Here is a 25,334-nt window from a genome sequence, read left to right as displayed (position 1 = left end):
AATCATCTTCGTCTTCGAAAAGTGGTAAGATAAACGAGTATAAAGACTCGCTAGAAATTTATTCGAACAAGAACGTTAATTTTTTTCGGACTTGTCGAAAATATGAGTTAATTTGCAGGAACCCTAATCGAACCTGACAAATTTCAATAAAACGGAAAATTATCCGTCAATTTTAAGATCTGGAGAACGTTGATTTTTTCGGACTCCAAATAAATCAAGTACCACCTTAAACACGACGTTGAATGATTTTAATAGAATTTCAAATAAGAGTAGATTATCACTTTTCTTGATCTCAGCAAGCAACATGGCAGTATTCATGTCCATGGATCTATCGTTAGTTTGGAAATTTCCAAACTCCATGAGATGCACACTTCAAACGTATAAGAAAATAGGGGAAAGTTTTTATTTTTTATTTTATTTTTTTTTGAACTAAAATAATTTGTGTAAACAATTGACAACGAAAATCCTGCCGGTGAGCGTCATAATTTCACCCACCGGCAAGATAGCGGAAGCGTATTTAGAGACCTCAAGAACGAGGCTCTGATACCATGTTAGATTTTATAAGGGGAGAGTCTTTCATAAACGTACTTTGTATTATTATCATAAACGACAATGGTTTTGCTGCAAGAATGACAGAAAACGAGTACGAAATTCTCAAGAGTAAGAACTTTATACATTTCCGCTGTCAAAATTAAATAAATTTTCATATACTTAAAATTTTGCAACGTAATGTTGGTAAATATTCGATGTTTTTTGTTTTTTGAATATAATGAAATAAAACAAAACGACTTACTACCTTACTTATTTTATACACGGGTTACGTTGTTGTGTACATCTAACCCGTCTAAGGCGAAACCTTTCAATGGTAGGTAAAAAGGAAGTGGTGTCGATCTTCCCAAGCAGAACACTAAAGCTTCAAACGACGAGATCATGGGATTTCTTGGGACTTCCATTACCGAATCATAAACAGCAAATTGCCGAAAGCAATGTTATTATTGGTGTTCTTGACACCGGGATTTGGCCTGAATCACCTAGTTTTTACGACGATGGTTTTAGTCCTGTCCCTAGGAAATGGAAAGGTGTTTGTCATGGCGGAAAGGATTTCACCTGCAACAGGTAAATAATCCTTCCTTTTATTTTCCAAAATCGTTTTAATCTTTATTCTCAATTTAAATTCTAAGTTTTTATAAAAGAAATCTGGACTTCGATTTTAAAACCTTAAGTTTACATTCTTTTGTATTATGTTTCAGTCCCTTTTTTGTTTTCCACTTTTTCTTTTCTTTATTTTCGCATTTTGAGTTGTGCGTTTACCCATAGACGGTTTTTCGTAAACCTGGCAAAAGCAACCCAACCCGAAAAAGCTGACCCGAGAGTCCGAGACCCGAACTACATCACCCGAACGTGACCCAAAAACCCGAATTAACCCGACCCGATGTAACAGCCCAAGGTAACCTGCTAGCGTGATATTGTCCGCTCTGGGAGACACAACTCCCTCACGGCTTTAAAACGCGTCACACTAGGAAGAGGTAGCCACATGATTATAAACCATGCTTTGTTCCCCTCTTCTACCGATGTGGGAAGGTCACCTTCCCTATCGGTAGAAGAGGGGAACAAAGCATGTTTTATAATCATGTGGCTACCTCTTCCTAGTGTGACGCGTTTTAAAGCCGTGAGGGAGTTGTGTCTCCCAGAGCGGACAATATCACGCTAGCAGGTTACCTTGGGCTGTTACACCCGACCCGAACATGACCCGAGCTTTCTTGACCCGTACTGGACCGACCAGAAAATGACCCGATCCAAAACCACCAAACCCGAAAATGACCCGACAAAATATAACTCTAATTGAACCGAAAAGACTTAATATGGCTATCTCTATTACTCATTGATCCGAAAATCGCCCGACCCGAAACAACCCGACCCGCTTGACCCGAAACAAACCCGACAGCAAACCCGAAAAGACCCGTCCCGACCCGAAAACCTGAACTCAACGAAAGACCCGAATTGACCCGACCCGTTGACCCGTTTTGCCAGGTCTACCCGTGACCTTAGTTCAAAACCCGTCAATAAAATCAAAATTGTCCTTGTACCTCATCCTCTTGCAAATTTTAAGGTAAAAATGGATGAAATTTGCAGGAAGATAATAGGCGCGAGGGGGTACTTGGGAAATGCAAGGGACGATGATGGTCACGGAACACACACAAAGATCAACAAAGCAGCAGGAAGAGCAGTAGAAGACATAGATTTTTTCGGAATAGCAAAAGGGACAGTAAGAGGAGGAGTACCTTCGTCGAGAATAGCAGTCTATAAAGTATGTGATACAAATGGGTGCAAGGAAAGTAGCATTCTTGCAGCATTTGATGATGCAATAGCTGACGGAGTCGACTTGATCACGATATCTATTGGAGGAATACCAACTGTATTTGATGAGAATGCTGTTGCAATTGGTGCCTTTCATGCTATGGAACGCGGAATTTTAACTGTACAATCTGCTGGAAATGAAGGCGATGAACCCGGTACTGTTGGAAGTATTGCTCCTTGGGTTTTCTCTGTTGCTGCTAGCTCTACTGATCGACAAATCATCGAAAAAGTCATCCTTGGCAACGGAAACATTATCCTTGTACGTTTATTTTATTCCCACCTTGTTGCAGTCATTCTTGTATGAGACGGTCTCACATGTGCAGGGTAGAGCTGGCCATCAGCACGGCCCGTCCTGGCCCGTTATTTCATGCAACCTGGCTTGACCCGACCCGACCCGGTCTTAGCCTGCCGCTAGCTCTGGCATGGCCCGAGTCCTAAAATTCCAGGCTGGCCCGTCCTTGGCCCGCCATTTTAGCAAAAATAAATAGGTAAGGCCCGCCAGCTCGGCCCGGATCACACATATCCCAATCCGGCCTGGCCCGGGTCTGACTAGGAGAACCCGGCCCGGCCCTAGCCTGACCCGAGTACAAGTCTAGTGCAGGGAAGTTAGTTCTTTGCCTTGTTAATCTCTCGTTTGTTGTTTTCAAAAACAGGGAACTTCTGTAAATGCATTCAAATTGAAAGGAAGCAAGTTCCCTTTAATATACGGAAAAGACGTCTCAAGTCAGTGTGACGAGACCAGTGCAAAGTAATCTTTCATTCTGGGAGAGTTATTTTTTTTTTATTTTTTTTTGCATTATTTCTGGTAAACATAGTTACTATTTTACGTATTGTTGCAGGTTATGCGAAGAAGCATGTCTAGATCAAAATCGACTGAAGGGAAAGATCCTAGTTTGCGATGAAGCTTCCAAATTTAACGTGGCTCTAAAGGCAGGCGCCCTTGGGGTGTTGGCACCCACCGAAACTAATAACATGTCGTACATTCTTCCTTTGCCTGGGGCCTCTCTATCCGAGACTGAATTCGCAACACTTCAATCCTACCTTAGCTCTACAAAGTATGATTTTACTATTAATCTACACACATTTTTATTTTTGTATATAATTTACGGTCTAAATCATTTTTTTTTTATTCCGTCTTAATGCAGAACTCCTACAGCCAATATCAAGAAAAGCGAAGCAATTTAAACGTAATCGCTACTTTGTTGTAGCCGTGTTTTCTTCTCGTGGGCCTAATAAAATTGCATCAGATATTCTCAAGGTTTGTAGTACTGTACCTACCCGAAATATTCATCTTTAATGTTTAATTTGAACCGTCTAATAATGTTTGTTTCGACATTTATGGATCCTACTAGCCGGATATTACTGCGCCTGGAGTGGACATCCTGGCGGCCTATTCACCGAAAGCTCCAATATCAAAGTCCCCTCTAGATCACAGATCGTTTCATACTGATATCCTTTTAGGAACCTCCATGTCTTGTCCTCACGTTGCTGGTGCTGCCGCTTATTTGAAGTCCGTGCATCCTCATTGGACCCCTGCAGCGATCAAGTCCGCTCTAATGACCACAGGTTACATCACATTTACGTGTATACTTTATTCCATTCTGGTCTGGTTAGTTTTGTCGGGCCTAGCTGCTTACGTGGCCTTTTTTTTGGTAACGAGGAACATTTCACATTAGCAGCCTAGGGCCAAACTGTTAATTAGACGCTAATATGATTTTTGTTTCGGGATGGTAATGCAGCTGAACCTCTAAACCAATCCCAGAACTTCGATTCAGAATTCGCTTATGGATCAGGACATCTTAACCCAGTGAAGGCAACAAATCCCGGGTTAGTTTACAACGCTAGGCGTAAAGATTACAACTTATTTTTATGCAAAGAAGGTTACACCAAGGAAAAAATTGCAACAATCACAGGCAACAAAAATGTGATATGCCCAAAGAAGCGTCATTTATCGCCAAAAGACGTTAATTACCCTTCAATGTCCGCTTTAATTGTTGCTGACGAAACTTTTACTGTGAAATTCCGAAGAAGAGTCACAAATGTTGGTAATGCAAAATCAACTTATACTGCTAAAGTTACAAATGGGTCCAAAATTAAGAAGATCACTGTGATACCGAGTGTGTTGAAATTTGAATCATTGAAGGAGACCAAGTCGTTTGAAGTGATTGTTTCCGGTGAAGGGCTTTCGTCTCAATCATTAGAATCGGGTTCTTTAGTTTGGTCCGATGGGGTTCATAGTGTTAGGAGTCCGATTGTTGTATACACTAATTAGTAGTGTCTCCTAAGCTTATGCTATGAATTCATTTTGCAACAATGATTGAAGATTTAGATTGACATGAAATGATTTGGAGGCGACTAACTTCAATATAATCGTTTATAAAGTTAATTTGATCACCCGCGTGACAGGCGGGAATACTTACCACTATACTACAACGACTTACTTGTTAACTTTAGCATATTTGTTGTTTTCACATTTATTTCGTTTCTTTTATGCCTTTCTTTAACATGTGCCCAGTTGACACATGTTAGAAAAACCGTAAATAAACTTCCTTGTTTTTCTTTTTGGATGATTGAGGTTTTCTTCCCTATTTTTTTATTTGAAAGCTTTGTGTAATCCAAATTTACATTAAGGTAGTTTATTTTGTATGGTTTATATTCACTTTCTTAATCTTATACACAAATAAAAAGGGAAGTTTACCTTCAATAGAAGGGAGTATGAAAATGCAAGATGAGCCTCATTTGAACAACATGTGATATAATCCGAAAACTTCACACTACCCTTTGGAGATCCTAAAATACTCCTCTAAAACATATGCCTTGTACATTTGGAGATCCTTAAATACTCTTTATTGCTCATCACTTGTTTCAGACGGGTATTTTTGGTCTGAAATAATAAGACGAGATTTTGTAACAATTTTAGAGTTAAATGTGACTACTATTGAAAAACCAGTTACCATAAGCTGTAACACTGCCTATACCATTGTGGTTACATTTAACTATAAAATGGTCACATACGCCCGTCTGAAAAATAAGACGAAAATTGTCCGTCTGAAACAAGAATTTGTGATTGCTCATAGCTTAACCATTGGAGATGCTCTAAGTCTTTTCTGCTAGTTTTTTTGGGTGAAATGTGACTATTCTAAAAAAATCAAAATAAAAGTGTCCATTTACAACATACTGATAGGCTATCGCACACCTATGCAAAAATAATAATTATACCCTATGTAACAAATTAATGTAGTACTTAGGGGTCGAACCAAAAGAAGACGGGAGTTATTAATTAATTGTTATGGAGCGAAGTTTATCTTGAGTCGATGCGGTTGATTGATTGATTGGTTGATTATGCAAATAAAATGAAAACAACAATAAAAAGAAATTGTCTAGGGAGGTCGGGTCACACATGCTAATTACGTAAATGTTTATGTCAAGTTAAGAAGTTGATTTTGCGGTAAATGTTTAGGCTTAGAGATACCCACCTTACGGCATCCTTACGGCATTAGTATCAACCATAGACCGGGTCCTAGAGAAACTCTCGTCCATGACTAGGTCGTCCTACTACATATGCTTAGCCTAATTCAATTCCGTGTCTTTCGACTTTAGAACGAATGAACAAACTTAATCGATGAATAAGGCCTTTAAACATAGATTAAACATTATGGTGCAAACATGTGATAGAAACAATTATGCAATATTAACTTATCCTTATTTTGACATTTACAAATTACTTAATCATGCATGGCTTCCTCCTAGACAAAGGTAAATTATTCTAACATTGTGAAAATATAAACTAAACTAATGCTAAATGAAATGATAAATAACATAATTAAAACAAAGATAAAATCACCTTGAATGGAAATAGAAGAACAATTGCAAATGGAAATAACTTGGAATAAATCTTGAACTTGATAATAAAAATGTTGTAACAAACTAATACAAGCTAAACTAAACTACTAATATTTAGAGAGAATTTTGGAATAAAAATATATGTGAATGGTGTCCCTAGATGTTGAAGTCTACACCCTTTATATAGGAAATAAGTGGTGAAACTTAGAGTAAATATAAGGGGTCAACCTCAAATATTTTCTTTTAATTATTTGAGTAATTGTCTAGAGAATCTCATGTTGGCCATCAACTCCTTCTTAATTGCACAATTAGCATCCAAAGAGCATCTTAAGATGAGCATCCAAGGCATTCTCCAATCTTCTTCTACTTGGGCTTTAACACTTGATTTTATACTTGGGCTCATTTCTTGACTTGTGTTGTGCATTTCCGGAGTTAATCCACCACATTTGCTCATGCAAGTCCATGCTTTACTTCATTGTTGGTACATTCTTCATTTCAACTTAGCGTTGTATCTTAGTGCTTGTAAATATGTGGAATTAAGCTCTTTAAAGCTTAAGTACCTACAAAATATGATAGAACGTGCAAATGCAACTAGAAATACAAATATTAGCTCAATATCACTAAGGTTAGTGCATAATGACATATAAATTGGAGCTAAAATATGGGGATAAAATGTATATAAATTGGACTTATCACATACACACGCAAATCATCATAGCTTAGTAGCGACACTTCAAATAAAAAAAAAAATTATCAATCCAAACATTATCTCCTTTCTGCTAGTTAATATTAATTATAGAAATTGATGTCACAAGCGAATTTGATTTTCGCTCCATCACGCCTTCTATCCACCACCTCACGCCTGCATTAATATGGTTGCTACTCAGGAAAAAGATCTACGACTTAAGAGAATGACGAACTGCCATCAAAGAGGGTAATTATGAGGAATAGTTCAAGAATTCTTTTTGGGTATTCAAAAATTAATAATAAAGGAAGAATACAAAAATAAAAAAATAAAAAAAGTTAAAATGACAAAAATAAAACCACTTTATAATAACAATAGTCGTGGCAAAATACTAATAAAATTAAAATAATTGTGACAAAATAGGACAAGATAAGAACAAATCGTGGCAAAATTATTCTACTTGTATTAAATGTGTAAATGTATTATGTTAATATACATAACATAAACATATCGTATGATCTGATCTTACAAATTTACTTGTTAAAACCTACTTACAGAATCGTTAAAACCTACTTACAGAATCGTAACATAATTTTACGATCGCTAGGTTTATTTGGACTACGAGATAATGAAGAAGGTTTGAAGGTGGATATGACATCAAAGAGACCTTGTTGCTCCATTATTGTACAACTACCATACACTACACCCATTATGTCCAAAAACTCATGGTCGAGGTGTGGTTAAATTAATCGTACATCTTCGACATCCACTACAATACGAGCCTAAGTACGTTGAAAAACAAGTTATTGAATCACTAACGAAACGTGTTGTGGTTGAATTAATCTGGATAGATACTCGCTCGATGAAGTCTACAAGGAACGATAAAGATTTGGAACACCTCTATAACATCATCATCGAATCAGCAGCTTATCTCGTTTATTTTCTTTATTCTCGGACTGAATTATATAGGATTGGTCGTAGTCGTGACTTGCAGGTTGGGCATTAGTTATCGAACTAACCTCGACAAACAACAAATACCATTTGGTTATAGAGGAATTCATTGCCGACATGCTCCTTGTAAATTTCTTCAATTTTGTCACTCTATGTTGCACCACTCAATTCATGATTGTTTAATATGGAGTCTATCTAACTAATTAATGTTATTTTCCACGTGTACGTACAGCAACATGATTTCACACGTTCTAGACATAAAAATCCTTGCTTACCATCCTTTCCGATATCTGTTTGTGAAATATTATGATCTTATTTCTTCACTTATCATTTGTATTCTTTAGAATACAAATGACAAGAATTATCTATGCTTTTTGATTCTTCTTTTTACTCTCTAGGTTGTTGCTGAAAAGAATAAGGTAATACTGTTGTTACCCTTATGTTTTGACCATGTATTCATCTTTAATGAATATGTTTAAATTTTTATGTTTTGTTCACTTTTGTTTATGCAGGATAAATTTTATAAGGACATTGCCGAGGTAGAATTCTTTTATCTTCTTTTTACTCACTAGGTTGTTGCTGAAAAGTGTGATACACCACTGCAAAAACGAGATATATGTTTAACCTCTTTTAGATGATATGTTCTCATGTATACCTATTTAAATTCTTGAATTACAGTTGAAAAGAAAAGTTGTTGAATGTGGTGCAACCTTTGACCAGCCTGTGCGTTATGAGATGTCTCGTGTAATAGTTGAAATAGTCGAAGTTGCCGAGATTCGTCGTGTAGCTGCAGGAAATCAGTTTATCGGCCGGAGCCATCTAATTTGGGCCTTTTATAAGTTGGGATATGGTAATAATACTAATGCTCTTATATACACAGTTGACCAATTAGCTTGACTCTTAATTTGTTTGATATTCTTCTATCACAAATTCTCATTTGTGACGGCGATACTCGTCGAAAGTTTGCGATGGGTAGAATACATACCATATTAGATTTCATATTCGGTAAAATGGGGGCAGTTGAAGAGCACGTGGCTCTGCCACTTTTAATGCTTTTTAATTATTTATTATTATTTGTCCTATCAAACCTCTAGTTGCATGTGAGACTGCTACTTTTTTGTGTATAACAATTCTATTCTAATAACGACCACAAATTCTCATTACTCATCTCATTCTCATCCACCATCTCATTTTTATTCATCTGCTTCATCTTCTTCCTCTATCAACCATTATTCATCTCATTCATCATCATCATAAAAATTATTTCATTAATTTTAAACAACATTCATATCTCATTCCAAAATTATGTTATGTTTTTCGTATTTGATTCATTAATTTCTTATTTAAATATTTAATAACAATTCATCTCATTATTCTTTTATTCATCATCTATTACATCTTCTTTATCCATCAACCATTATTCATCTCATTCATCATCACCATACAATTTATTATTTCATTAACTTTAACAACATTTATATCTTATTCCAGAATTATGTTATGTTTTTCATATATGTTTCATGAATTTCTTATTCAAAATATTTAATAACTATTCAATAATAAATGGTTACCGAATTCTCAAACATGAAAAATAAATCCTACTACTTCTCTATATTTTATTTATGTTATCACTTTATTCAAATACTAGTATAGAGCCCGTGCGAATGCACGGTATTTTAGAATGTCATGTGTATAGCACTTAACAATTAGAGCTAATAATAATAATATATAAATGAACTTTGAATTTTGTTTGTAGTTATCTACAATTGTTAATGTGTAAAAATACTAATAATTAAAACAGAACAAATTTTACATTTTTACTCGGAATAAGTTTATGATTAAAAAAGAAGATTGATAGTTTAATACAAAAACTTATGCTTATTTTTTTGCATTTAAAACATATAGCTATTTTTGTAATTTTGTTACAATATACGGAATAACAATTTAAACGGAGTAAAAAATTTAAAGAATAAAAAAGTGAAAAGCACACATTGATTTTAATAATATGCGTAAAATCTGTATATATTTTAAATAGAAAATTTATGACATTTAAAATACATATATTTGACTAATGAGATAATAATGAATAAAATAAATTTGGCCCAACTATAAAAGCTGCGTTGTTTGATAAGATACTTTGACACATAAAGACCATATATTGGTCCAATACATTTCTAGATAAAGTTAGGCCCAATTTCTAGTTAAAAGCATTTTGGCGGGAAAAATTTCAGTTTTCTTATTCTTTTAGTTTAAGGGGGATTACTCACATATATTCAAGAAGTGGAAACATCTTTAAAAAAAATTAGGGAGTATCAGATTTGAGCAAATATGTTCAATTAGTTGTGAAATATGTGAATATTTTCAGAATCATTTTAACATTGGAAACATGGTCACATATTAAATGATTACAGAATCACCAAATATGGGAACAAATACTAACGCCATAAAAATGTTGACATATTTCACCAATATGTTACAATTGCTTACAATTCCAACATAGTAACATATTATACAAATATGTCAACATACTTGTTTTATATTTTTACGCATATTTTATTAATTATTATTTCGAAATACTGAATTATCAATTGATTAATAAATGGTTACAAAAGTCATAAATATGAAAACATTTTGATGTCTGTAATATATTTACTTAATTGTGCAACATGTTGCCATTTTATTAAAATTTAAACACGGTCACATATTATACACGGACATGAACATAATGTAAACATCGTTTTCCTATCCATTTTTAGTCATAAGATGAAGAAAATAAAAGTATGAATAGTAATTGCGTCCTTTGTGATCTCATTTTCAAGAAATGCGTATTAGTACTATATATGAATTTGTAGTCATATACTCTAAGAAAGTTTATAGTTTTGTTCATTATGTCGCTTTGTCAACATACGTACTGATTATTCAGTGTATCTACTTGGGTTCAAAAGTATGTCTAGGAAAATATCTCAATATAAGTGTAGCCATGAAATATTTTTAAACATAATAATGTTATGAGAGCAGGACCATATGACACCATTTTTAGATGATAAGTTACCACTTTATTGCAATAATAAATGCAAACAGAAAGTTATAAAATGGTCACTAAGTTACACTACTTTTTACAAGATGCTAACATCAGGTGTAATATGTTACTAATTTAATGATTGTTATATTTTGTAGAAGCATATAAACATAGAGTTGCATAATGCTAACATATTACACATTACAATATGTGAAGTCAATGATCCAATATGTCACCATTTTAGGCTATTAATTCTTTAATGACTTTATATTTAAATTTTTATGTTTTTGTTTACTTTTGTTTATGCAGGATAAACTTTATAAGGACATTGCCGAGGTAGTCAAAGCGTTAGAACCACCTCTGTTAAAGGTAGAATTCTTTTATCATTATGTATCAGTTATATATATCACACTTGCAAGATGATTAAGTGCTCATTAAAACAAATTATTATTATTTTTCCAACACTTTTTAAATTTTCTTCTTTGTGCAGCCCAATGAATATACAGATTGGATGATGACGTTTCTCAGAGGAAACGCTTTCGATGTTGAGTTAAATATCCTGAGTAAACTATGGATGATAGAAATAAATTGCCTATATGCTTCTATGAATCCCTCTACCCGCTGCTTCATCAACTGTTGAATATCTCTAAGAAGTGGGTATGTTTTCTTGCTAATAAGTGTGATGCACCACTGCAAAAACTAGATACATGGTTAACCGCTTTTAGATGATATGTTATCATGTATACCTATTTAAATTCTTGTATTACAGCTGAAGCAAAAGCTGTTGAATGTGGTGCAACCTTTGAGTGAAATATGCCAGCCTGTGCATCATGAGATGTCTTGTGTAATAATTGAAATAGTCGAAGTTGCCGAGTTTCGTCGTATAGCTGCAGGGAATCAGTTTATCGACCGGAGCCATCTAATTTGGGCATTCTATAAGTTGGGATATGGTAAGAATACTAATAATCTTAAACAATTAGCCAACTAGCTTGACCCTTAGTTTGTTCGATATTTTTCCATTGTGTAGTAATTTCGTTTTGTATACACATCACTCCCTTTTGAAATAAGGAATTCTATAAGGCTTGACGTCCCAGATAAAAGCCATCCACCTTACCATATTTATATGGTTGCGGCAAAGTTGGCCTTAATGTTAGGTATGTTCTCTGCTTCCATAGTTTAGTACATGTTCAAAGTTATTTTTCGCGGCTATATATTGTTATAGACAGCAGTACAAGAATCTAAATACCATAGCTGAACAATTTCTTTACATCATACACGTATGCGTCATAAAGGGATAGGCCATAGGATAATAGCTCATAATTAAATGGCACTGCAAACAAACAAGCTTACGAATGCTTAATCGATGTCACTAATCTGAGATGGTAACGTAGTAATTCCAAATCACCGTTGATTCAGGCATTCAGCAAACTAAGTGTTTATAACAGGTTGATCTAAAACACCATGACCTATAAACACGGTCGGTTAATGAGTACTTGTATTTTGTGAATTTTGGGTTTTGGATTGTGTTGTTTTTAATTATGCAATTAATTATGGTGTTCTTTTTCACCTACAGGGGACAAGCGTGCCAAACTTTTGCACTTTATTTTTGCCGTCATTCACTCCCAAAATATTGGCTTTGATGGAAAGGGGTTGCCTGAATTTTATCTCTTTTTCAAATCATTCGAAAAAGGTATGCAACTTTCGATTCTAAATGCTGTTTTTCCATAATTTAAGAAAGTCTTGTGATAATTTTTATTGTTATTCATACGTAGCTTGTGAGAAAATGGAGAATGAAATTGAACCCAAACATATTGTGAATGTGAGGCCTTATCGCGTTGTTGATGCTATCATCCAAGAAATAAGGGAACGCTATGATAATTGATAATTCAAGGAATGATATGCCTGATAAAGAGGATTCGGAGAATAGCAAATCATCAGGTGACATGGGGTTCGAGATTTGTCGAAGTTATAGTAAATTTATGATAAAATAAGTCTTATTAATATTTGAAGGATTCAGGAAGTATCTCTCCAAATTAATTCAACCATAACATGTTTCGTTAGTTTTTTTTTTTTTCCAACTATAGGCTCGCCTTCTCCAAATGGAAGTGAAAATTGATATTTGCCTAGAATGTCCATAAACGAATCATCATCCTAATGATGACACTACATAATCAATAATCAATAATCAATAATCAATAATTAATAATCAATAATCAATTAATCATAGGATATTTAACAATTTAATAAAAAAAGGGTTAGACTCACCTTGAAGTAGGATAGAAAAGAATATGGACAATATCGACTCCGCATGTCATGAAGAAATGGTTCACCATAAAATTGTTCATATACAGCATCAAACTCATCCTCCCTCTTATCTTCTCAGTCTATAAATAACATTATTCATATTAAAATCAAACTAGTTCTATTACACCCGTGAAATTCACTGAGCTACTATATTGTGACGTTGGTGGTGTTATACATGTCCGGAGTTGCAATTGCATTGAGCATAAAAGCGGCTCATAAGACAAAAAAAGATTTTGTTAATCAATACGTATATTGTCATAACAATTTACTAATATTTTGCCACGAATATTGTTACTTTTATTAATATTTTGCCACGATTAGTGTTGTTGTTGTTGTTGTTTTGTACTCGTGAAAATTATGGGTGCGTTTAAGCTAAGTATGTAACCTCACTTATAAACATAGTCTTATTAATCAGAGATATGTTAATATTTTTGTTGTCTTTTGTTACAAACAATGATTGTTCTAACTTGTGACTGTTATAACTTGGTTCACTTTCTTTATTTTAGTGAGAAACAAAATAACATTTTAATATTCAATTTCACATAAATTAACTTATTCGACAGGTAAATATATGTAATAATTTATATGTTCTAACTTGGTTTCTCAAATTACTTATTTGAATATTGAAAATTGTGATGCAAAATTAACCATGTCAAGTTACGAATATTCGATACCTGCAAAATTATTTTCATCATAGACCAATATTTTTTATATAGTATATTATACAAATACCTAGGGGTATAGAGAAATAAAATGTTACAAATTTCATATTATATTATATAAATTTGAGAATATTATAATTTATTTTTGCGTTAACTAACATAATTATAAGGTTTGTTGAACTCTTATATGTGTTTAATGTATTAAATTTATTCAACTTTTTTTCATTTTTTAAATAATTGATGATGTGGTTCATAAAATATTCTTGAAAAGGTGAATGATGAGTTTTGGTGTTTGAATTATCTTTTTATTATATTTAAAGATTAAAATAAACGGCTTTTATACGAATATAGTCTCGGTACACTTTAACTTGATCTTGATCAATGTTGTTAGGATCGTGATTCTACTTTGGATCGATGGGGGTAGGACCGAATCGGTAGAATCGGATCGTATAATCGCAAGATTCTACAAATTCACTAAATGTAATTTTTTATTTGGTACATATAATTGAAAATCAAAACACTTACGGAGTATTTATTAATATTTATTCATAAAATATTGGTAATTAATGATTTTAGTATCGTTGTATGAACAACGTACACCAAATTTGGGTTTTACGGTGTCATTATATAAAAATATATATTATTATTTTTTATTATGGAATCGGATCGTAGGATCGTAAAATCGTAGGATCGTATTATGATCTCATCTGTAGAAATTTTCAAATTAATAGGATCGTAAGATTTTACAACTATGATAGAATCGTAGGATCCAGAATCGGTCAAGCATTTTTGGATCGTAAAATCGTTGAATCGAATCGCGATTCTGACAACAATGATCTTGATGAAAGGTCTCTCTTTTAAATGTAAATAATTATTCAACTGAAAAATAACCCCAATTATCGCACTTTGGATATTTATGATACAATGAGTTCAAAATTAAAGAGGCATTCTGTGGCACGATCAATAATATAAGGGTCACAAAATATACGTGAAAGGGTATGAAAGAGTGACCTCTCAATAACTTAGTGAATATCGTCTCTTCGAAATTTTATTGCTAAAATAGAGTGATTTATTCACAGTCTCGGTACACTAACTTGATGAAAGGTCTCTCTTTTAAATGTAAACTAGTATTGGTGCCCGGCTTCGCCCGGGCTACCTCTACTTACCATTATTTTTTTTTCATTAAATAAAATTACTTAAAGTTGCATAATCCGTAACTTTATCATTAATATCTTTTTCTATGACATATACTAAAATTACGATGAAATAAATTTTGAGACAAATTCACTACTCCCGCTATTAATATTTTACTCATATTAATGAAACAATAGTAATAACATTTCAGTACTTGCCCGTAATTATTGTTATTTTCACTACTCCCGCCGTAATTTTTGTTACTGTCACTACTGCCGCATTAATATTGATAATTTCACTACTCCCATCAAAATTATTGTCACTTTTACTACTGCCGCATTAATATTGATAATTTCACTACTCCCATCAAAATTATTGTCACTTTCACTATTGTCGCATTAATATTGATTATTTCACTACTCCCGTTGTTGTTTTTACCACTTTCACTAATCTCGCTGATAATATTGTTACTTTAACTATTCAAATGAGGGATTATTATCATATAACTATATCCATGTTAGTGATGTTACTATAATTCATTTCTTTGTTGACGAAATTACTTTTATTACTTCGGAATGCAATTTTAAGAGGATTATATATTTATATAAATATATTGCATATATGTATTAAATCAAATCGAAAGAATTATGCAATATCATATATTGTGGAATCTAACTTGAATTATTTATAACTTACTTATATTATATTTTTGTATGTTAAATAATTAACATCTCTATACATCTAATAAACTATAAAGTTTAATAAAATTGCACAGATTTTAAATTTAATATATAATTTTATAATGATAATACGTAATACCATAATTGTGCATGTTTATACAAATTAATTATTTAATTTTAAGGAAATTGACCATCTTCTAGTCCTCTATTAATATTTAGGAAAATTACCAAGTATCTTCTTTTTTTAGTCTCCTTGAAGTTGACCATTTTAATTAATTGTTTTATTTTAAGGAAATTGACCATCTTAATTAATTATTTTATTTTAAAGAAATTGACCATTGTTTTAATCTTTTACAAATGTTTAGGAAAATTACCAAATTTCTATATAATTTAATTTTAACCCAAACTATATAATATTTGCATTGAGATCCCTTAATCGGGTCCATCACACGGTGCTAGTGATTTAAAACTATATAGTACTTCCTCCGTTTTCATATGATCTACCCATTTTATTAAAATACTACACTCATATATTCAACAAATGGGTAGATCATATAAAAACGGAGGAAGTAAAATTAATTTGTATAACTTTCTTTAATTACATTGAAGTCCCTTGGTTTCTGGAATTAATATATAGTATTGATTGATAAATACTCCGTAATAATAAATACAGTATGATGTTTCATCTGAAAAAATAACCTCAGTTATCAAACTTGGAAATTTGAGTCTTAAATCAGGACAAATTATCAAACTTTGGCTACCCTGGTTTTAGGGTTATTTTTAAGAAAACAAGGGTATAGGTTAGGATTCGGAAAATAAATTTAGGTTTATAATAACTATTTTCTTAACTTGTGCCCTATAATAAGCTAATTGGAGAAAAATCATCGAGAATATATATCATGAAAAATTGATGTGCAAACTGATCATAATTAGCAAAATATTACTATTAACCATCCCATGGGGTACCCTGTAGAAATCTTAGAAACACAAAGATAGCACTACGTAGTAAGGTAAGAGTAATATCCTAGTCCATACCTTCGAAATACTTCCATCATCCTCAGCAGCCTGACGATCTAAAAGGACACAATATTATCAATAATACAAAGTACGTTTATGAAATACTCTCCCCTTATAAAATTTATCATGGTATCAGAGCCTCTTTCCTGAGGACTCTACAAAAATCGCTTATGCTACCTCGCCGGTAGGTTAATAATGTCGTAAGTAACCTACCGGCGGGAGTTCGTTATTTACCGTCAAATTTATCTTTAGTTGAAAAAAAAAAAAAAACTTCGTTAGAGGAATACCTTTTCCCTAGTTGATGGAGTGTGTTGTTTACCCTAGGTGATTAGGGTGTGTTATTGTTTGGTAATAATTAAAGTACGTATTGTTTGATATGAGGGTGATTTGGATTTGGAGCATCTAAGTCCCTTCTTTTCTCCTGCTACCGTGAAAGTATCTAAAGCACAATGTTGTGCCTATTGTTACAAGCAGTTTCGCTTGTGTGAAGTTGTCCGAGAGATTTTGTGGTTTCCGGCTCTCCTCGTATCGTGAGACGAGGCGTATTGTTTATCTATTTGTCGTAAGACAAGAGTATCTTATAAGCAAAAGGAGTATATATAAGCTACCGATTTGTAGCACGTTTCGGCTCTCTTCGTATTGTAAGACGAGGCGTATTGATTATTATATGTCGTGAGACATGGGTTTTTACTCATATGAGCGGGTAGGTTGTTACCCCTCGTATAGTAGTATTGTACTGGCGAGTTACGCACTTATTGACTGGCGAGTCTGATTACGCACTATTGTACTGGCGAGTTACGCACTTATTGACTGGCGAGTCGATTACGCATTATCGTGACCGGCGGGTCGTATACGCACCGATGAAGAAGAAGATAATGAAGACGAAGAAAAGTTGTCATATTTTTTTCTTATTAATTATTGTATTGTAATTTCAAACTCATGGAAATTTAGGTCAAATTACCATAAGTTTGAGGGAGGGTATTAAGAAGGAATAAGAGATATGGTATATTAGATTAGAATATATCATATATCTTACCATATAAGTTATATTATATTATGTCTTGCAGAATAAGATAGTATGAAATATATTCTAGATCTAGGGTTAAGGTTATAATTAGTACTATAAATATGGTCTCATGTATTCATATCATAACACAATATTATCAATAATACAAAGTACGTTTATGAAAGACTCTCCCCTTATAAAATCTAACATATACCCATACTATACTAAGCCTACGTGGTTAAAGACTAAAGTTGATAACTTGTCCTTTATAAGTACTAGTTGTTGTATCGCGCGCGTTGCGCGTGATACCCCAAGATATTGTGAATCGTTTATTTGGATTAGTATCGATTCATGCACGGGGTACGATTTTCTCGTGGACTATTATAGATGCTTATTAGTTTTATACCCCGTATTAGTTTTATTTCTTTGGTTGATCATGTTGTCAATGGTCATTGAAGTTAGCAAGCACGATAACCTTTCTATAGAAGAGCATTTTTGTGTGTGCCTATTACACGATTGCTGTCTTCGGTGCGTAAGTTCAATGGCTACTTTGCTTTTGTTTTAGCACATACAAGATATTTACATCAACGTAGTGTTATTCCTTGAGTGGATGGCGTAGTGTTATTCCTTGAGTGTATGGAGGTGACAAAAATAACTACAAAGAAACATGTGTTCTAGGAACCGTCTTAAGTATGTGATAATTCGCTAAATAACAAAGCTCTATTCGTCTAGTTGAGTGATTTCTTTGAAACCAAATTACATTCTTAGCTACTTTACAAGACTATAGCGAGATATCTAGATGATTAAAGTAGAGTTGTGAACACAGTTATTTTGAAGTTTATCTTTAGTTGAATCGGACGAAAAAATACCAGTTCCTACATGTGCAATTGAATTATGGAGACACTAAACACAATTACCATTATTTTGCGTACAAATAAGCAACATTTACTGCCTTGAAAGGTGAACGTTAATCAACATATCAACCTCTACGAAACCCAAGATAAGTATGCCGCTTAGGACTCTTTATAGCAACACCTTTACTTGTACATAAGCCTTCGCTACAAAATTCACATCTCGAATTTCTGTTGTAAGTAACAGACTAAGTGGAGAATAAATTACTTGCTCTAAAGAAGCCTAAACTTCTAATCCTAGCTCGTCGATCTTCCGGCTTCGGTCTCCCCATTTTGATGCCTCTCTTTCCAATTTACTTGGTCTTTGTAGTCACCTACCCAACAACACAACATAAAGGTGTCACAAACCATCAAACCAAGATAATTCGAAATAACTAATAAAGATCATTCTTTTTATCACGCAATCATTTAGCATATCATATAATCTCAATTATTCATAAGCAAATAAAAAATTAGGCTCTAAAATGATGAACTCACTATCTTCTCCTTTCGTTGGCTGTCATGCGTGTGTATTCTTTTATTGCGAACAACTTGGTGCTTGCCTCTCTTTCTTTCCCCTCCTCGCGCTATTGGGAAAAATAGTGAGGCGAAGAATATTCACTCAAAACTTAACCTAAAGCTTAATTATAAAGCTTGAGTATTTCATTTATTTGACCATGTGATTGACCTTGCCAATGTTGGCGCCCCCATGTCCCCCGAGACAGCCACATTAAAAGGTTTGAGTCGTTTATAAAAAAAAGAACTTCAAACACTATTCAGTTTCAGGCCCTCACCCAAAAGACTACAAACATGTCAAATTTGAACCAAGTGACTTATTCTTCGACATAAATGTCTTGTTTTCACAGTACTTAACTCATAATATATTGTATCTAACATTTTATTTTTTCAAATGACAATGTGACTTTCACTTTGTTTCTTCGATGTTCGGTTTCCATGTACTTATATGATTTACTTGGTTATCATTGCTTTCTGTATTATTAGTGAATAAACTACCTCTAACTGAAGAAAGCTATACTTAGACTGTAGTTAAGGAAATAACAAAAATAAAATCTACTGTTCTTCCTACAAAATAACCCTTTCAGCAAACAAGAGACCTATTTGCCCCCTTCCGTTATTCCTAAAATTAGATAATAAAATACTGGATTTGGGTTTTTATGTTCGCCTAATTTTGTAATGAAATGTGAGATTTTAAGTTCACTTGGTATGAATGGGGTATTTCAGCAGAGATGACAATGCGAGAAACGTATTCTTTTTCTGTCACCAACCTGAAATCCCATTAACAACTCTAACCCCGGATAAAAAGAATATAAGAAAAATGACATGTTATACAATAGAAGTAACTTTAAGAAGAATATAAGAATGTCCAAGGCATATTTCATGCTAAAGTCTGCGATGCAACATAAAATAATCTCCATAATTAGTATACATTTCCTACATTTCATGTTCAAGGCACTTGTATCCTCATACCTAAGTAGTTTGTCGCAAATTGGAGCTCTATAGCCTCCCGATAGTATGAAATGAGTAGCCATTATTCATGCATTGTTACTTCAAACAAATGACATATTAACAATGTGCTTCACAATGTTCAATCACATTAAAACCGGCTTTTCATATATCTCTCCCTCTTCTTCTTCCTCCCCCTCCCCCTCCCCCTCACCCTCCCCCTCTCTCTTTCATTTTTGTTCACAAAGTTACCTATTCCCTCTCCCTCTCCCTCTCACTTTCATTTTTGTTCACATAGTTACCCATTTCCTTTTCTTCCCTCGCTCGCACTCCATCCCCATTCCTTCACTTCTAACGCGTTGGTCTTGTGTGAGACCATTGAACGCAGACGACCAAGTCATGATCTCTCTTATAAAACGAGAAATGGGACCAACATCCCGTTTTTTCCTTTCTTCCTCTCCTTGCAGTTGTCTAGATATTGAACCTAGATATTGAACCTGAGAAAAAAATTATCTTCCGAGTTGACTTCCATATTCCATTTCATATCCCAATACAGTCTCATCTTGATACAGAATGGTAATATGGTTCATAAAATATTCTCTTTGCTATTACCACAGTCTGCATACACGTACATAAATGTCTTTTTTTTTGGTCAAAGGGACCTAAGTTGCTAACCAAACTATGAAAAATGTACATATGCCCAGTGTAGTGTGGTAGGTTCCTGGCAGGGCCTTTTACATGGATAAACTTTAGGCGGTCATTATTATATTTTAAGGGTAAGATTATTGGTAGTTTTGAGTGAGTCTTGTCTTAAGACTTAGCAAAGTCTTGTCTCAAAACTACCAATAATCTTACCCTTAAAATATAATAATGACCGCCTAAAGTTTGTCCATGTAAAAGGCCCTGCCAGGAACCTACCACACTACACTGGGCATATGTACATTTTTCATAGTTTGGTTAGCAACTTAGGTCCCTTTGACCAAAAAAAAAAAAAAAATCTGAAGACAATTGGAATTTTTTAAAAGGAAAAGACCGTAACTCCATTCCTCTCCTATCCCTTACTCCTACAAATTTGTTCAATCAATCCCTTAAATGCTCCACAATCTAAAACAAGAATGTCAAACAGTTTTACTCTGACTCTTTCTTTTTGTTATTACTATTCCTAATGAACAGTAACGAGCCATGTTACTATACTCATTTTCCCTTTGAAACTCTGCGTTTTATCCCCTCATATACAACTTACCTCTCCCCTCAATTATTCTCAAGAAGGACATGAGTTTTCAATTGAGGTGCCCCATTTCAATACAGTGAAGGTTTCTCTCACCTCTAACTCCTCATCTCCATCTTTGCTCCTTCCTTTGTCCTTTCTATTTCCATATCCATTCTAACCCACCTTATTCCCTTAATTATTCTCACTCTCAAACTAATTCCCCCTCTCAAAACTTAAACTATATCTACACACCTTACTACAGAAGGTCAAGATCCTCAAGATCCCATCCTCCCTCTCCACCTTTGGGAACTCTATCCTCTTCGTCTAAGCCGGACAATTCATCTCCATTACCCTCGACATCCAAAGGTTCAAAGAAGGCGTCGGATCAATTGATTGTATTTTTTTACACATTTACACAACTAATAAAAGTGGCTAAGGGGGGCACTATTCAAATGAATAGTGTTCTCGTGATGAATAGTTGAACTCAATTGGGCGGGTAATGGTCTTGTGTTGGCGGGTCTGTGCGATGAATTGCGTTTTAGCCTGTTTTCGAATTGTCATTAGCTTTGGGATTCCTTTTCTTTTCAACCTAATGCTCAACGAACTACACACTGTCATTCTTCACCCTATCCTAATTTCTCAGCCATTCATTCTCCTTCTGAGTCCTCTCTTCGTCTCTCCATTTCCCTCCTTCCTGTTTTACCACTCATTCACCTCTCCATTCCCTCACTTACCAACCCCTTTCTCCCTTGAACATCACAATTTGAATCTTATTTATCATGCTATTATTAAAGTTAAGCGTATATATAATATTAATGAAGAAAAGAGGAAGTGCAAAGGAGATTTACTTGCTTCACATCAACTTCCTGAACAGCGCCCATGGCCATCTTCAATCAAGAACTTTGTTGCTTCATCAAGTGAGATCAGCTCGACCTTAAAGTGAGATGACAATACTTGAGGCATATAATAATATAATATATTATTCAAGTACTACATAAAAATATAGTTCTAATCATATTATTAGAACAGATGAACAACTTGGCAAAGTTATGTGTCAGAAACACCAAAGACTTTTCCTTTCTGTTATCCGCCCAACTATCAATCAAGAAGCTATTGTTTCTATGAGCTAAACTTCAAGAAATATGTGCAGATTCACTTGCTAAAGAACAGTGTAATGAATTCCTCCTTCCATCCATTATTGTCTTCCAACATTAGCGCCAAAGTTAGGTACTATTGTAATTCTATCTTAATATATACTACAACTGCATCAAAAAGCTAAAGCAAAAATATTTGCTTTGAATTCAAATAGTACAAATTAATACCTCAAGGTGAAAGAAAATATTGTCCATATCAGGACTAACCCAAGCATTTGATTCTCACTACCTTAGCGCTTCGCCGATGAGGCAATGAGTGTGAATGTCACCCAGCATGTTATGCGTAACTCTATCCCTCCCTAGAAAATGATAAAAAGAATGAGTCATTCGCAACAAATCTAAATGAGATTATTAATGATCCATAAAACACGAGAGAGCATTTATTCTAAAACACGAGACAAACTATATCTTCTTCTGTGTACAACTCACCAAAAATATGAAACAATTTAACTACCCAACAAATGCATGGATTAGTTTTATAGCAAGGTGAGTAGGTGCCTTTGTTAGTTTGTTCCGTAATCCTTGCCGATCAGTTCCCAACCTATCATTTAAAACATGCTCAACAATATCATTTAGAACGGAAAACTAAATCACTGAATCCTTAATCTTTTGTAAGGGAACACGCACAACATATGCCTCTCGACATATTAATTCCACTCAAGTCTACATTAGAAGAGCACCATGAAATCAGGGTCAAAGTGGCCATAATAAACCTGACATACTAAGCAGACTTTATCCCAAGACCCACCCAAGACCAAAGTTGGGACTGAGCATCATACACAAGCCTTATGCTATGACAACGGATAAAGTAGGGGATTTTTTTTGGGCCTTCGAAATCCAGACCTCAACTTGAGACTCGTGGAATAGTGAAATGTGAGTGGTAAAGTGGATGGCTGGATGCTATATATTGTTATAGTCTATGGAGATTTTTTTAGTCTTAAAGGGGTACCGTGGAGGAATAAAGATAGTAACAACATAGGATAAAGATGAGAAAAAGAACCTTAATCGCAACATTTAATACATTTATGCTGCTCCGATATAGAACCTTTCACATTGTAGACAGATGTAGCACGTAAAAAAATTATATTACTACACCACCAATACGAAAAAGTTCAGTGATATATAGCTCACCACTTTCGCATAACTTCCCAGGCCCAATCTTACACTCTTCCTGGAAATGTAAAAAACTGAATTAAATTAAAAACCAATAAAAAGGCAGATAAATGAACAAGATCCAACACATATTTTCACTTAATGCATAACTAAAACAAATATCGTCGTTTGCACTATCAAACATGACAGTTTGACATTTTGAGCACATTGTCACAAGGTATAAGAAGCAAAAGTTATGAACACAATATCTTCACTAATATTTGATGTTGCTCTCGTGAAAGCTATAGGTCTCCTCCATGTATGGACCTCACCAAAGGCATAAATAGTTGGTCGAGGGATCAAATTATTATTATTATTATTATTATTATTATTATTATTAAACGTGTGGGTAAAACCGTAAAAACATTCTTATCATTGTAGATTTCCCATAAAAGTAAGACCCGGAAATCAGCCAAAGAAAGACTACTATTGTGAGTTTGTGGGTAGCTAGAAAGGTACATAACAAAACATTCGCGACTGTAATTGTGTTCCTAGATTATACATTTACACAACATAAACTCAACAATAACACAACTTCTTGTGTTCCCCATCCCACATTCAATGTTCAACTCGTCTAGCTGTCACACCGACAATCTAAAGAACCACTCTTTTAGTTGAATTTTCTATTGTCCGTTTATAAACTATTCTTATCGCACATTTTTTTCCAACTTACTTTTACTCCCCACAACTCCCCTAATAACTTCGAATCCTAGCTCCGCCACTAATCCAAAACCATTTACATCACTTTGCTCAACAAAAATTACAGCTCTCGACAAATCCATACAATACTAAACCATAACTAACAATTCAATACAAAATTAACCCAGTAAAATCAATAAATTAGAAATCATAAGTCATGAAGTAAGACAATTAAGAAAGATATATGGCATCTCATATTCTCATACCATCATAACTAAAAAAATCAATAAATCAGAAATCATACCATCATCAATTACTGGTAAGAATGGGCGAACTGAAGCATAAATTCTCCTTTTCCGTAACTTGTCGGCAATTCTCACATCTCAACTACACAATTAAAGGTCATAAGGACCCATCAATTAGAAGACAAAATAAAAACTACCAGTCAATTTAAATCAGACGATGATAAAAATAGATTACAAACTATCCTGCTATCTTAAAATCAAAAGGTACCAAATCAAAAGTGACAAACATTAACCGTTGTTGCCGCCGCCCTGTCCTCTGCCATTGATTTCGGTGTCTCTTCTAGCATAGTTTAGGATGTGGCCGTCATCAGAATTAGGGTTTGCGTAAGTGAAAGCAACTGGAAAACGTATGGTATGTGTGGGAAGAGATCAGAGAAAGTAAAGAGATGAGAAAAGGTGTGGGTACGTAGTATGGGGAGAGGAATAAGACGGAAATGAATAAAAAAAAGAGTTCAGTGTAGGCGAGAAGAGTGTTTGAAGTTTGAACTGCAGGTGGAATAACTAATAAGGCCAATGGGTAACTTGTATTAAGGCCCAAATTGTAAAACGCAGCACCATTAAAGGCCCAGCAATATCGGGAAGTTGAAACGACAGAGTTTAAGTCGTTTAGTACTGTTCATTTGAACAGTGTTAGGCCTTGGTGACTTTTAGTGTAAGGTGGGTAGATTAGAGGAGTTTTGTTTTACATAAAGTGTACAATCTTATATAAACTATTAAAAAAAGGAGAACACATAATATACGATCAAAGTTAAAAAAACAAAACAAATTACCATACAAATATAGGAGAACTAAATACCCCTAAACTACTAGAAGCGGAAATAACCGGGCAAAACTACAAGCGAAACTAACTGAAATTGAAAG

At 34.0% G+C, this 25,334-nt stretch overlaps 1 long non-coding RNA gene and 1 pseudogene across 8 annotated transcripts; one reads left to right on the top strand and one right to left on the bottom strand.

Moving 5' to 3' along the window:
* The first annotated feature begins 616 nt into the window (after positions 1-616).
* On the top strand, positions 617-4,743 carry LOC141605657 (subtilisin-like protease SBT4.13; annotated as a pseudogene).
* A 13,546-nt stretch (positions 4,744-18,289) lies between these two features.
* On the bottom strand, positions 18,290-24,872 carry LOC141610094 (uncharacterized). Of its 8 annotated transcripts, none has more exons than XR_012528027.1 (8): positions 24,701-24,872; positions 24,473-24,555; positions 23,378-23,548; positions 22,807-22,918; positions 22,546-22,676; positions 22,072-22,156; positions 19,048-19,136; positions 18,290-18,884 (listed from the first exon to the last, which is right to left on the bottom strand). It is a non-coding gene; the product is annotated as an uncharacterized LOC141610094 (long non-coding RNA). The 8 variants fall into 8 exon arrangements; XR_012527998.1 differs by lacking the exon at positions 19,048-19,136 and having other exon boundaries at positions 18,471-18,884; positions 23,378-23,422; positions 23,509-23,548; XR_012528004.1 differs by lacking the exon at positions 19,048-19,136 and having other exon boundaries at positions 18,295-18,884; positions 24,682-24,872.
* Between the last annotated feature and the right edge of the window lie 462 nt (positions 24,873-25,334).

Source organism: Silene latifolia, chromosome 1, assembly GCF_048544455.1.
Source record: "Silene latifolia isolate original U9 population chromosome 1, ASM4854445v1, whole genome shotgun sequence".
Lineage (NCBI taxonomy): Eukaryota > Viridiplantae > Streptophyta > Magnoliopsida > Caryophyllales > Caryophyllaceae > Silene > Silene latifolia.
The sequence above is the reverse complement of the archived record's forward strand: the minus strand, read 5'-3'. Positions and strand labels throughout refer to the sequence as shown.